This window comes from Boleophthalmus pectinirostris, unplaced genomic scaffold (assembly GCF_026225935.1).
Source record: "Boleophthalmus pectinirostris isolate CB_2022bp ecotype Guang Dong unplaced genomic scaffold, ASM2622593v1 HiC_scaffold_19, whole genome shotgun sequence".
In the NCBI taxonomy this organism is placed as follows: domain Eukaryota; kingdom Metazoa; phylum Chordata; class Actinopteri; order Gobiiformes; family Gobiidae; genus Boleophthalmus; species Boleophthalmus pectinirostris.
This window is the reverse complement of record NW_026571140.1, coordinates 11344185-11360300: the sequence shown is the minus strand read 5'-3', so window position 1 is coordinate 11360300 and position 16116 is coordinate 11344185. Positions and strand designations below refer to the sequence as shown.

General features: G+C 37.6%; 1 long non-coding RNA gene across 1 annotated transcript in view; it reads right to left on the bottom strand.

The window, feature by feature from the left end:
- The window catches only part of LOC129409229 (uncharacterized), a 96947-nt gene extending 96732 nt beyond the window's left edge, over nucleotides 1-215 (bottom strand). Inside the window, exon 1 of the long non-coding RNA XR_008632297.1 lies at nucleotides 116-215. This is a non-coding gene — a long non-coding RNA (uncharacterized LOC129409229). The remainder of the gene's footprint in view (nucleotides 1-115) is intronic.
- Nucleotides 216-16116: the final 15901 nt, after the last annotated feature.

Genomic DNA, 16116 nt, shown 5'->3' with positions numbered 1-16116 from the left:
GCAATCACTGCCTCTTCGCTCGTGCACCGCGCGTAAGGAAATCAGCCCACTTCTCCTTTGATACAAAACGGCAGCACATGTCACAAAAGCACTCCAAAAAAGTCCAAAAGCTTACCTTTAAAGTCAACTGTTCGCAGCGAGGGTCCTCTTCTCCTCGTCTTTAAAAAACTCCAGGATAAATGTGTGTTGCCTCGTGCGCGTCCTGAGCGTCAGTCAGCGCTTAAGAGAAGTAATGAGTGATCAAAATGACGCTCATCTATCTGCACTGTAACCTTGTGGCGTATTTAATGTAAATAAGCCCCGTTGTGTTGCCGATCCCCGCGCATACAAACGCACAAGCGCTCACAGGGGACTCGCTTTTGCCTTTTTTCCACAATGTATTACCGATTTATTCCTTTGCCTCGGAGCGCATTATAAAAAGAGAATAATTATTTGCGAATGAGATATATCAATAATGCTACACACCTCTCTGAAGATTGTTTAGAGCGCGCGCTAAAGGAGGCAGCAGGAGAGGTTGCTTTATGGGTTTTGTGGTTATTTCCAGCTGCACGAGCTCTGAACTTGAAGTTGGCACAACTTTTGTGGAGCGTAAAAAGAGACACACACACACGTCCCGCACAGGCCGGACGGAGGGTGCTACTAAAATGCCTCTTGTCCGATGGTTTTGTTATATTATGCTTCTATAGGGGGTGGAAGAGACTGAATAATGCAATTATAGATTCAGTGTCCCAGCCTTGACAAAAGACAGGGCTTCAATGGGGGCTTTGTTATAGGATTATATAATGATTATGGGGTAATTATGGGAACGGTTTGGTCATAATAAAAAAGTATCAAGTGGTCCCTTGCACGGGTAACTTGTTTGCTATAATGTAAGAGCAGGAGGAGAGGATGAGACTGACAGACAGGCAGGGGAACAGGCCGGGGGACAGAGGGGGCAAAAGCGCTGCTGCTGACAGCTAGTGGCACGATGACGGCAAACAGCCCTGCGATTATTCCAAATGTCGAAGCGCGAGAGAGGCGCATTAATGCCACTCACTGAGATGTGTATCAAATGCCCCGAGAACCGGACATGGGCCCACAATGGAATATCTCGGGGTCATATTCATAACACCCCCCACCACACACACGCACACGCGCGCGCACACACGCACGCACACGCACGCCCGGTCCTCTCCTCCTCCCTTTCTCTCATCTCTCTCTCTCTCTCCTCCTTCTACACACACACGCGCGCACACACACACACCAGTCCCTTGCACTTGCCACTTGTGCCATGCTGTATGTGTCAGAGGAGGAGGAGAAGAGAGGGAGGGAGGGGCGAAGGAGGAGGGAGGGATGCATGGAGGAAGGGAGGAAGGAGGGAGGGGGCACTGGTCACTGTCTGACACCGAGCACATGACACTCCATCTGGGGCTCAAGAGTGTCTGCACCTTGCGCCACGGTACAACCGGACCGTATTTACATCAATACACCAACACGTTAGATCAAATACTCAGGTTTTGTTGTTTTGTTTAAATAACTGCATTTCAGATTTTGATGCTTCTATGATAAAAAGTACACCTTTAATCATTTAACCTCTTATATATTGCTGAGATATATTTTTTTGTATTATTATGTTTCTATATTTTATTTCTACTTGTACATATACTTTTATTTATTCAACACCAGTCTCTTGTTATTTTTGCTATTTATTTAAGATGTATTATTATAATTTAGATTTTCTCTTTGTTATTATATTATACCGTGAAGTGTAAGTACTGTGTTCAAATAATTTCCCTTGTGCATCAATAAAGTTTGTCTAAGTCTAAGCGTACACAACTATACTACACACATTGTCTTATTGTGTTATAAAAATAAAATTAACGTATGTTTTCTGTAACATTATCCCTCTTTCAACGTTTTTACTTCCATATTTTGTAAAGATTTAATTAGATAAAGGTAATATGGCGCACTGGGTGGTCTCAACACTGTATCTTGAAAATGCCAGACGTAATCACTGCTTTGTTGTAACTGCATGTAGCCTACGCAAATGGCTTCCTTCTGAATTTATGTATTTCTTTCTTTTCTTTTTTTTTTTTTTTTTTTGACGAAAAAAAAAATAAATATATATATATATATATACAAAAATATATTTTTAAAAATGTAACTTAAAATATATATGAAGATTTCTATTTAATCACCTTAAAACTATGTATTAAAAAAAGGTTTATTTAATATTATACTGGTAAAAGTCACTCCAAGTTCTAATCAGATATTATAGAGTTCATCAGTTCAACACGTCATCGTAGTAGTATCTTAGTAGTAGTAGTAGTAGTAGTAGTAGTAGTAGTAGTAGTAGTAGTAGTAGCAGTAGTAGCAGTAGTATCAATATCTAAGTTACTTTTTTATTGTTATTTTATTTATTTATTTATTTATTTTTGGCAGGAACAGTAACACCAGAATGAGCAGTTTCGTACACTTCAACATTGTCGTTTTAGTTTTGCATTGTCAAAACAGACTATTCTCACTGGAGCATATTTTGGATAAGCAAAACCAGTGCATCCAAAACAAAAAGTAAATCATAAATATTATCATAAAAATTGAAAAAAGAAAGAAAAAATTTAACCAAACCTGCCTTCAAAAGCGGTTGAGAAGAACTGGAAAAATATAGTTATACAGATACATTTTGGACTTTGCGAGCTATCCAATATCACAGTTTTAGCTTCGCATTTAGATCTATTTATAGACAAATAGACTGCATTTGCTTGTTTTCCTAAATATCTGCTTTCTTCTTCTCTCTATCTCTCTTTTCAGGTTACACTAAAACTTTAAAAATCTATGAAAAATCTATGAAATTCACTTTATACTTCAAAAAATCTACTATTCGCGTATATCACTTTTTAAATATGACCGATTATGCCACATTAGTTTTACTTTAACATGTCGTACTGTGGAACATTTCACGCGACACAATAATATCTCCATAAGAACAAGCGGGTGGCCAGAAATGTTACACAGTACACTTTTAAAATCCAAAAACGCGCATTGGAACGTCGAAGGAAAATGAAAGAAAGTTAAGGATTTCACTGTTGTTTGGGCACAGCGTCAAAACTTGTGACGAATCGTTCAGTTGCGGTGTTTTGTCGCAATATATAACTCTAAAATTCTCAAAAATTTCAAACCTCATTATAGTATTAAGGGATAGACTTGATACTCAATACCGATACCGCAATGATAATTCAAAACACTCACGCTTTCTTTAGACAACAGAGTTTAAATTTCTGTTTTTGTTGACATATTAGATACAAAAGAATATGCAGAGTTGATTTTGTATATATTATTTGGTATTTGAGTAAATATTTGATTGAAAATTTGCCTAGAAATTACAATTTCGCCTCATTTTTTTTAACTAAAAATCAGACATGGAATTAAGATATATAAAAGTCCTTCTGTATGTTTTGTCAAACTCTTGATTGTAAAATTTGGTGTGTGTTGGTGGTATTTTAACGGCTGATCTTTATTCCCCTATGAGAAGAAAATGAAAACGCACTTTGAGAAACCAGCCGTTGAAGTTAAAGCGCCCCGTAAAACTCTATTGAGGCAACTTTCTTTAGACAAATAGAATGTAATTTCAATATTAAATCGTAGTACTTTCTTTTACCATGTGGTCTTATTTTTGTGTAATCCCTGAGTGGTCCAGGTATCCATAGTGATCCGTGGGCGTATAATAGTCTGTGTGGCCTTATACTTGTTCTGAAACAGCTCAAGATCATTTGAAAACTACTCAGGAACGTCCATTTCTGTCCTGTGAATGTAATTTTTTAGTATATTGATATTACTTTTGGTATTGATTATATCTGTTTTTCAACATCTATGAAATTTCAGTCTTCTCCTCTTCTTCTTTTTACCTTTGCTTCTGGCAAAACTTTTCCAAAACAAAAAAATATGTCTTAAAAACAAAATTTGCATAACCATCCTCCATCAATAACACTCCTATCTCTATGGGAGCGATAGCAGCGAGCAGTAGGGGAGTCCCTTTTGGCCGATTTTCCATGGGGCACCAGCGCGTCTTCGGCTCCTTTTTGAACTTGTTATAACCGAGCGGGGTGATTCTTTATCTGCTGACAGGTCCACAAAGCAGCGAGGATGGAGAAAACAGGTCCAAAGGAAGTGGCCATATGGACGTAAGCATGGAAATCTGCAACAATAAGTTTGAGGACGGGGCTAGCCGCTGTCCGTCATAACGTGTGTATACGCTGCATTCCACAACAAGACGAGATAAAGTGAAGATATGTGAGATAGTTTCAGAAATCTATACTTATCAAATTGCAACTTTTGTTTAAGTAAAAAAGGACATAGTTTGACCTTAAGCATTTTGCATTTTCAGTTCTAACAGAAAGAAGAAAGAAGAAAAGAGAAACATATTTTATCTCCATGGAGACAAAAAGAAGTGACACCACCAAACCAAGTTACACATCAGAGCAGTGGTGGAAGGTCATGAAGTACTAAAGTAAAAGTGCAATACTGAAGTACAAATTTTAGGTATCTGTAATTTGCTTGAGTACATTTTACAGTGGATATGTTTTACTTTTACTTCACTACATTTGAGAGCAGTTATCTGTACTTTCTACTCCACTACAATGTAAATCGTAAAAAAGTACTTCTCTTTTTGGTTTGAGACCTGCTCAAATGGCTGAAACTTTTTTTTTTTTTTGGCACATTTAATTGGAGTTTCCGCCCCAACTTTGAGGAAACCAAATACACAAAAATACAAAAATAATTTGAATCACTTCAATGAATCACATAATTTTTTTTTTCAAAATCACTACATTTCACACTTTAATTAGTCTTAAAATCTCTGCAAATTACTTTTACTTTTTACTCTTTAAGTATATTTTTATACAGGTGCTTTAATACTTTTATTTAAGTAGATTTTTTATGTGATACTTTAACTTTTACTTGAGTAACTTTTTGCCCATGTATCTGTACTTTTACTTCAGTAACAAAATTGAGTACTTCATCCACCAATGATCAACTGCAGAAGTTATGTAACGGTTAAAGTTATTGTGGAGCATTTCAGGCAAAGTATCAAAATCTCCACATAAGAAAATCAGATGACAGACCCGCCACCAGAAAAGTTACACAGTGCAACTTTACAGAAGAAATACTAACTTAAAAATGGATTTGATTTTCTTGTTGGTTACGATTTATGTTGTCTAGTCTCAAAAAATCTACTCTTATAAAAGCAACTTGCGTTTATGTGAAAACAGACCACGATTTGACCTCTGACATTTCACATTTTCAGTTCTAACAGAGAGAAAAAAGAAGAAAGAAAATTAAACTTGTCTCATCTCCGTGGAGACAAAAAAGCGACACCACTAAGACAAGTTACATGTCAGATCTGTGGAGCTGCTCACATTGTATTTAAGCAATAAAAGAACCTGTAATTAAATAAATACAAATGGATAAGTTTAATGCTGCTGTGAAACATTTCAGGTAAAGCATTGAAATCATAAAAAAATCAGATGACAGACGCAACACCAGAAAAGTTACACAGTGTACTTTTAAAGAAGAAATATGAAGTTAAAAACGGACTCCATTTTCTCGCTGGTTACAATTAAAGAAAAAATAGTGACCTGTTCGTATTTTTTGCGGTGCCGCGTAGGCCCGTCATGATAACAAATTCTGAAGTACGATTTAATGCTGAGGGAATTATAGACGATAAACAATAATACTCAAACTAATTTATGCCACGGACACAACAATCCAAGAAACACAAAAACTACTGAACACTGAAAATGTATTTAGTTACAGAATACGGAATACTGCAATTGAAATGTATTTCATAGCGTATTCTGATACTTGGACAAAATTTATCGATTCACAAGGGAAATTGTTTGGACACAGTATCTCACACGTCACAGTATAATAACAAAGAGTAATAATAATAATAATACACACCCCTATCGGAGTATTGTATTCTGCATACTTGAGATACTGTTAGTACTACACTGGGTTGCATTATATTATAGCGTTAAACAACAAGACGGTACTGTCACTGCAAAAAATTAAATCCAGCGAAGTTAAGTTTTCTTGAAAGTTTTATCATGTTTTCAGTAAATTTAACTTAAAATTATCTACCAAGAGAACAAGACTTTTTGTATTTAAATTTGAAAATACATCTTGGTACAGTGAAGAAACACAACAACTCTTTGCTCTTAAAATAAAAAACAAGATCTAATGTTGCTTGAATTAAGAAAAACACACATGTTCCATTGATAGATCATTTTACTTGCCAAGATCAATCTACTCAAATAAAGTAAAAGTTCTTAATTTAAGTCATTTTAACTCTGCAGATTTTTTTGCACTGTTTTTGTTATTATGCATTCATTTACGTGAAATAAGAGAAATCTGCAGGATCTGCTTTATTTTTTCCCCTCACTAATACCATGCAGTTCAAAGCCAAAACTGCAGGATGAAGTGTTCCTTTTAATGTATTCTCTGTATTCCTTTTCATTTAGGAAAGTTACTATATTCTGAAATACCACTAAATGTACAAGTAACTGTACCGGAATACAGTTCCTCAAAATTAGTGTTCTGAATACGCATCTTTGGTACATATATTCAGCTACTTCCCAATACTGGATATGTTTATGATTTAAAGTGTAACATACACTGCAAAAAGCAATATCCAAGTAAATAAAAATGACTTCAATTAAGAACATTTGACTTTTTTTGAGTAAATTCAACTTGACAAGTAAAATTATTTCAAGCAACATTGTTTCTTATTTCAAGTGCAAAAAGAAGCAAGATGTATTTTCATATTTTAAATACAAAAACTATTGTTCTGTTGGTAGATCATTGTGAAATTTACTCAAATTATGACAAAACCTTTTTTAATTCAAGTAATCTTAACTTGGTTATATTTTATTTTTTGCAGTGTATGTAGAAAATATAATATGTTAAAGTACAGGCACGTTTTCAGGTTTTTGTGTTTTCAGTGGCATTGTACTTGAGGTAAATAGTAATCATAGTTTTATATCAGTCAAGTAAGAGGTGAAAATTACAGAAAGAAATTTTAATTCTAAAAAGGAATTCCTCTATCGGTGTTATCGATACACAAATTTATGTAAAAAATTGTAGCAGGTTTTTATGTGTTTCTAATCATAACTTTGTTTGGAGGGATAGTACCTGTGCTAAATATTTATCATAACTTTACATCAGTCATAGTTTTATCATAGTTTTACATCAATCAAGTGGAAATTTGTGGGAAAAAGTTGAAAAATAAAGTTGAATTTTGTGCTAAATTCTAAAAACAAATCACTTTATTTATGTACTGAGGAACACTATTTAAGATCCATATGTCAGGTTTTTATGTTTTTCTGATTATTAATTTAAGTTTGGTGGGGCTGCACCATGTGTTAAATATCAAAATTTATCATAGTTTTACATCAGTCAAGTAGAAATTTGTGAAAAAAAATTTGAAAAATAAAGTTGAAATGTGTGCTGAATTCTAAAAACGAAACCATTTGTTTGTATGTTTTTCTGATTTATAATCCAGGGACAAGTAAATATTTCCAAATTTCCTCAGGACTATGTTTGGTGGGATTGTATTTGCAGTAAATCTGGTCAGGTCAAAAACAGTTTGTAAAGAAAAGTTGAAAAATACATTTTTATAGGAAGTAGTGTCGGGGTCTAAAAAGGAATTTCTCTCTCTATGTCATCAGTACACAAACTTCAAAAAGTATTGTGATGTACTGTTATTAGTGGTACTATTGTTAAAAGCACCCATATATTATTACTGTTATACAAAAAGCATTATCCTGAAATTTACACATTTAAAAGTTTTAAGCAAACGCAAGATCAATGAGTATGGGACACACATGTTATATTTTAAAGCAAATACGTTTTACTTTTACTTCACTACATTTGAGAGCAGGTACGTGTGCTTTCTACTCCGCTACATTTTTGAACAGACTGAAAAATTTTAGTATTTATTCATTATTGTGCGAGACATGCTGAAAAGACTGAGGGTTTGATAATTTGAGCAAACAAAAATCTACAAATAAAACCAGCCAGAAAACAAGAAATTCAATTGTTTCTGATGAACCAAATTCAACACAAATCTGTATCAAAATCACTACATTTGAAGCTGTATTATAGATCTTAAAATATGTTAGAAATACTCTTTATGTACATATTTAAATGGTCACTTTAATATTTTTATTTGAGTAGATTTTTTCGTGTGATACTTTTGCTATTTTCTTGCTATGGTATCTGTAATTTACTTAAGTAACAAAATTGAGTACTTCTTCCACCTGGATATGGGCAAATGATGTAACAGGAGCAGGCCACAAATCTATATTTGAAATTTTAAAGTCATATTATTATCTGTACATTAAAGAAATGTACTGTATTTTTACATTTCAAGTGACACTGATTGACAAAATGTAGTTTTAAAATGTGCCACAGACCTTACCTCTATTGCCTAATTTTTACGCTATTATTTGAAAGTTGATTTATCATGATTTCAGTTCATAGCTCAACAGTCAGAAAAAAACAGTTTTAATAATGATATATAAAATTAAAATGGACAGAATTTCCTTGCTGGTCATTAGAACAATATCGCTATATGGTTTTGGAGCTGTCTTGGATGTTCGCCACAAAATGCATAGGGGCAGGGAGCAGAGGCATCCTTAGCCGCTATAGCGCACTGAACCTGGGAGTAATAAGGGCGAGTATGAGCCTACCAAGATGGACAACCAAACCCGGACAACCAAACCTTAAATGAGCGATAAGTCGATGTAGTAATTATTGTGACAGGCCCAGTGCAACAATCTGTCTGTTTCTGATGTAAACATATTGTTGGAGGTCTACACCATCACATATTCTTGTTGGGTCAAATTATTGTGGGATTTGTTTGTCCTGGTTCAGTTGTCGGGTTGGGTTGTCCGAGTTTGGTTGTCAGGGTTTGGTTGTTGGGTTTGGTTGTTGGTTTGGTTGTTGGGTTTGGTTGTTGGGTTTGGTTGTCAGGGTTTTTTTGTCAGGTTTGGTTGTTGGATCCCATTGTCAGGTTTGGTTGTCAGGTTTGGTTGTCAGGTTTGGTTATTAGATTCAGTTGTCGGGGTTTGGTTGTCAGGTTTGGTCATCAGGGTGTCAGCTGACGGGTTGAGTTGTCCGGGTTCAGTGTCCAGGTTTGGTTGTTGGATTGGATTGTCCGGGTTCGCTGTCTAGGGTTGACTGTCGGGTTGGGTTGTCTGAGTTCGGTGTCCAAGTTCGGTTGTTGGGTTTGCTTGTCCAGGTTCGGTTCTTGGGTTCAGTTTTCCGGGCAAAGTTGTCGGGTTGGATTGTCCAGGTTCGGTTGTCCGGGTTCAGATGTCAGGTTGTGTCGTTGGGTTGGGTTGTCCAGATTCGGTTGTTTGGGATCGATGGTCGAGGTGTCCAAGTTCGGTTGTCTAGGTTCACTTGTCCAGGTTGGTTGTCCGGGTTTGGTTGTCCAGGGTCAGTTGTCCACTTTGGTTGTTGGGTTCGGTTGTCCGGGTTCAGTTGTCTGCGTTGGTTGTTGGGTTTGGTTGTCAGGTCCAGTTATCCGGATTCAGTTGCCATTTCCGCATGTCTGGGTGTGGTTGTCCGGGTTCAGCTGTCCGCATTGGTTGTTGGGTTAGGTTGTCTGGGTTGGTTGTTGGGTTTGGCTGTCAGGTCCAGTTGTCCGGGTTCAGTTGCCATTTCTGCTTGTCCGGATTTGGTTGTCCAGGTTCAGTTGTCCACGTTGGTTGTTGGGTTCGGTTGCCCGGGTTCGGTTGTCATCTCCACTTGTTCAGGTTGGATTGTCTGGGTTTGGTTGTCGGATGTCCAGGATCTGTTCTCCATGTTCAGTTGTCCGGGTTTGGTTGTTCAGGTTTGTTTGTCAGGTTCAGTTGCCCAGGTTCGGTTGTCTAGGTCTGGTTGTTCGGGCGCAGTTATCCGTGTTCGGTTGCCCGGGTTCGTTTGTGGGGTTCAGTTGTCTGTCGTGGTAGGCTCACACTCCCTCGCCCTTATTACTCCCAGGTTCTGTGCGCTGGCGGCTAAGGATGCCTCTGCTCCCTGCCCCCTTAGCGTTTCGTGGCTTGCATCCAAAAACATATTTAAAAAACACAGAGGCTCCACTGTTGATATGAAGATGTTATTCCAGCAGCCCCAGATCTGTGAGACTGGCGCGCCCACATTCACACATGCCCGGCTCACGTCCCAGGAGGCCGCGCTGCTAATTTCCACTATTAGCCGATAGACAAAACAACCTTAAGAGCAAGACCGCAATGTGATACAAGGTTTTAGCTGCTGGAGAGGGGGTACAAACAACGGATGGAGAAATGGGAGGACGGTGCATTAGGCTGGACAGTGTGGGGAGCTGAGATTGCTTGAGTACATTTTCAAAAGCTTCTAAAAGGACATTTATTAAACTATACTTGATAATATTTTGGAGTACATTTTTAAGACTTTTGCATGCATTTACTTAATATTATTTAATCTATACTAAATGCTTTCCCACTTTAACTTGACTCATAATTTAAATAACTACATCATTTTCAAAGACTGGGTCACAAACCTCAGGTGGGTCGCAAGAGATTTTTTTTGGGTCACCTTGTCACAATCTGCATGTAGGTCTGCAATATACAGAAACATACAACTCCGCGCACCCTAACCTTAACCCTAACCCTAACCAATTTTCTGTGGGAAACACTAATTACTGTTTTACATTGTTTAAAACTTGACTAATACTAATTGTTCAGAGAGACACAATCACTTGGTCAACAATAATATATCCTCATTAATGTTCAATAATGGTCACAGATGTATTTTGCGATTTACGAATAATGTCTATTGACTTGGGTCGCGAAAGGTTTATGACTTTTAAAATATGGGTCCCCAGGAAAAAAGTTGGGAAACACTGATTTAGTTGATACCTGCTCGACTCCATGGAGAATTCTTTGCACAGAATATTCCACAGGCATTAAACTTACCTCTCCATTAACGCCACCAGGCTAACTTACAGGTCAGATCTGTGGAGAGGGAAACCCAGTAACAGTTTATTTTAGCAATCAAAGCAGTGGTATTTGAATTAAAGTCATCGCCCCAAGTTTTAACAGTTTTATATTACGCAAAATGTATTCAAACTATCAGGTTCAGGTATCATCTTCAAACTAAGTTATAATGTTGTTACCTCATCAAACATATACCTGGAGTTGTCTTTTGTTTCATTCACACATGTTTGAGTAATGCTGCATTATTAGTCTGTCTACATATCCCAGGCTCAGAATGCGCTGTTCCACCTTGTGATGTCATGAAGCTATAGTTTCCAGCTACTACTAGTTTCCTACCTTTTACCTTTAGTCTAGTAGAGATTGGCAATTCCAGGGCTGAAATCATCAAAATGATTCTAGATGTGAAGATGTGTGGAGTTTAAAAACAAAAGAGCACTTCCTGTATTACCACATGACATCACTAGGTGGAAAAGTGTTTTCAGTTTGCAAAAAGAACACAGCGTAAATATGCAGAATTTGTGTGTTAAACATGCGCAAATGAAACAAAACACAACTCCTGGTATGTTTGTGATAAGGAAACAACATTATAACATAGATCAGAAAATAGTATAATATGGGCCCTTTAATGTATTATAATAAATCAGTACTACAGCCATATATTCAAACACACACACACACACAGACTTGGCTTCTCTGGAAAAAAAAAAAACTGCTTTTCTTTACTTCAAATTGAGTTTCGCAAAGTCTAATTTGTAGGCCGCCTTTGATGAACCAATGTTTTCAGACTATCCTGCTTTAATGAAAAGGGAGTGAGCGCAATTTCAAACATTCTCTGAACCCTGCGTGACTGTAAACTTTGAACAAAAAAAAAAAAAATTAAACTGAAGAATTTGTAACCATTTGGCGTTTCAAGTTGCGACAGAGGCTTAAATAAGGCGTCAATCTCTCATGCATTTATGTTCGGATAGACATACACACCACTCGTCTACATTGCTATACAGTGGCCGGGTCAATGAGGCTAGCCGTATGTCAGCTCGCATCGTTAATAAAAATGCTTATACAAATACGACTCCGGTAAATATTTAGAGCGGCCGAGCAGAGATTTCATCACAGACAAAAAGGGTGATTTTTTAGGGAGCGATGTATGGCTGTGTCCGCAGATCGAGCTTGCAGGGGTCTGAGAAAGGCAGAGGAGCAGGAGGTGCGCTGGTTTTGACTGATAACGCTCTGATTTTAATTGAAATCATATGAAAGAAAAGGTCTCGGATAAAATATATCTAAGTGGAACCAGCTGACTTGAATAAGGAGGAACAATGAGCGGCATAGTAAGGCCACAATATGCGTGTTTTGATACTGATTCATTTAAGGACAGTGTGTGGATGTCCTTAAATTTTAAGGACAGCCAATGAAAAGCTATGTTACGCTGAGAATATATTAGAATGAAAAAATAGTATGGAAAGTATAATATTAAAGGTCCAGTATTACACTAAATGGATTCTTGTGATCTTTAAGACATGTTAGAATGTTGTAACCTCCTCAAAAACATACCTGGAGTCATGTTTTGTTTCATTTACACATGTTGGAGTAAACTGTTAGTATTAGTCTGTTTATATCTCCAAAGCTCCACATGCTTTGTTCCATCTTGTGATGTCATGAAGCAATAGTTTTCAAGTTAACAGCTGCCTATTACTATTTGTTCAGTAGAGATTAAAAGTCAAGAGCTGAAATTAACCAAACGATTCGTGTAAAGGTTCATGGAATTTAAAACACAGTGGACTCTGCATTGAACATAAAAACACAAATTTTTGTATTTGTTAGTATCTGATTTTTGTCAGAGGTGGAAGAAGTACTCAGTTTTGTAACTTAAGTAAAAGTACAGATACCAGAGTAAAGAAATTCTTAAGCAAAAAAGTATCACGTGAATAAAATCTGTACCCATTTCAAAGTGTTTTTAAAAAGGGTAAATGTAAAGAGTAAAATGCAAAAGTATCCTGCGCATATTTTGAGATCTAATCAAGCTTCAAATGAAAAAAAAAATTGATAAAGATTTGTATAAACAGAAACAACTGAATCAAGTTTTTTTAAGCTCTTTTTCTTTATATATTTTGTTTGCTCAAATTATGAAGGTGTTAAACATAACCACTTTTTCACCAGGTCTCACACAATAATAATAAATACTTTTACATTTCAGTCCGGCTAAAAATGTAGTGTAGTAGAAAGTACAGATACCTTCTCTCAAATGTACAGATACCTGAAATTTTGACAGAAATACAGCACTTTACTCCACCACTAATCCTAGTCGCTTATACATGCACATTTTTCACTGACATTAACGCTGCACTGAGTAACTTTTGCTTTTCTCCATGGAGACGTAATTGCTTTGCCTGGAATGTTTCACAGTATTATCATAGTATTAAATCTTTCTATCATCATGGAGACCAAACCAGACCAAGTTACAGGTCAGATCTGTGGAGAGGCGACCCCATTCACAGTCAGAATACCTATTTTTTCTATGTATTTTTGAGCTGTAAAAGCACTTGTAATTGAATAAACAGAAGGTAGAGCTATTTAATGTCATACTGTGGAACATGTCAGGCAGAGCAGTGACATATCTATGGAAACAAGCAGGTGAGGGACCCACAACCACAAAGTTACACAGTGAACGTTTGACTTAAGGACAGCGATTATTTATGCAAAGATGAACTTGAAATTCCAACTTTGTAACTTTGCGTATCTCTTACTTCTCTTCCTCTGAATCTAACCCTCTCTCTCAGCCCTGTACAAGTTGCTGTAGACTCCGAGCGCTGTCTCCTGTCCCTCACCTTTCTAACAGAGTCCATATTTCCTGAATAGTGTGCCATCATATTTTACTATTACCTATCAATTGGTTTCTAATGGTGGTAACGAGGCAGCTAGCTGGCTGGTGACAGAGCGCTAACGGGCTCGCAGGGAACATTAAGGAGGCCGGGTTATGCTGTGGGCCGTTAACTACCTACAGGCGCTGGCTAATGGCTCCAAATGACCTCCTCAGTGGCTATTAGCACATAATTAGAAGCTGCAGACCAGTGGTGACCTCGCGCGGACACACGTGATTACTCCTCTGTGCGCTTCCCCTTTAAGACCAGCGCGCTCTGCTCTTAGACACTTCTTATGGCTCTGTGTGGAAACCTTTGCAAGATGTGTTAAGTTTATTATAGGAGCGCCGTTCTTTTTCTAAATGTGTGGCTTTGTAAAGGTTTAGTGCTAAAATACTGTTGTTGGTTGAAAAAACATTTACAGTTGCATGGTTAGTAAGCTTCACATCGAGAATGGATTGTGTATGGTCTGTCTATGTTGGCAGATTCGCCCCATATCGTGCGTTAGCTCTGTGAGAGGGGTCATCAGGTGCTGCAGAGAGCTTGCTTCAGGGATACTGGAGAATGCTCAGTCAAGTAAATAATTAAGTCTTCTAATCAGAACAGAAATTCTATTGCCTAATAATTGAAATAAAAGTTACTGATTATTGACGTTTTCAAAGAAATCTAGTCCATCCCAGAAGATGCTCTTGATTGACCAAAGCGGAGGAGGAAACTGTGATGAAGCCGACCCTGTACCTAAGCGGGACAACCACTAGAACAGTGGTCACCAAACTTTTTTTCTCTGGGGACCATTATTATCGCTCCTGACTGTGAAGAAGGAGCCGAGGTCGATTAGGCCCTAAAACAGAATTGTATGACCCTGATGGCGTAGATTATATTGTTTGAAAACCGCCACACTTTCTTTACATATCAGACAAACTGCACGGTCCTTACACTGAACAAAAAAATTATCGGTCGTCCACTGTTCTCTGAAAACTCAGCGCTCTCTGTCAACTTTTCGTACTTTAACACTCGCCGTTTTGCTGTCCTTAACTGCACTACAGAACTCTGTGTGTGCATTGACTGTCACAGTTTGGTCTTGAGCTTGTCAGGTGATGAAAATTCTGCGGCAAATGTAAATACATCATATCATTCTTTAAATATAAATACTTCACATAAACATTGTTTTTTAATTGAAAAAAAAATCTACAAAATACATGATGGAGAAGTGTTTTTACCTGCCAAAAAGTAAAAAACAGGCCATGACAACTTTTAAGGATAGCCTCATAGGGCCAGCTCAGGTAGTATAAGGCATAGGGGCTGGGGTGCCGGTCAAAAGGGCATGGAGGGCCGGAGTCGACACGCTGGCTTTAGTTTGATGACCCCTGCACTAGAAGATGAAAAGTTGATCATACTTTTTGCGGCAATACCAACGTCAATTCTCAATTTAGTCAGATCTCAGCAAAGAAAAGCAAAGTTGGGTCTGGTCAAACTGTCATTGTGTCCTGTGGTGCAGATTGGCAGCCTCACTTCCATCAATATGTCCCAGGGCAGCTGTGGCTAGAATAGTATCTTACCAGTAAATGAGTGAATGAATGATTATTGTACTGTGAAGCATCTTTTTTATCTAACTGTACCATCTTAGGCCGTGGCTCTTGTATTTACTATATTTCTTGAGACTGCTAAAATAAGTGGCTCTGTGGCATTTTTGTTTGTAAAGGGGCTCACCGGAGGAAAGGAGGTTGGAGACCCCTGGTGTACACACTTTACAAACAGAGAAGCCCTTCCTGGATTCCCACCCAAAGTGAATTCAATTGAAAATTTGATGAGATGACCTGAAAATGCTACTACTACTCCAACACAACTCCAAGACAATGTTTTAATGATCATTTCTCATAATATGGCCCCTTTAACCACTGCATTTTATGGAGTATGCAATGTAACTGAAGGGACTTACAGTCACTTCAGATCACATAACAGAACTCTTAAGTCTTGTCCACTCCTCCTCCTCCCTCTGCTCTTCCTCTCTAATGCTCCACAGGATTACACCGGCTCCCCAGTGAGACGACTACCACTAAAATTAATCTTTTTATGGTGCCCTGGTACAGAAAATGCTCTCCTTTACTGTGGGCCCAAGAAAATTACATTCACTCCACTCTTACATAGTCTTATTACTGGTACAAAAACGCTTGTAGCTCCCACTGAAATTGTCATTTTTCTTAAACCTTGCCCGGGAGTGCTCAGGGCGTACAATTGGCGAGCTCCTTGACCCGATTCGGTGA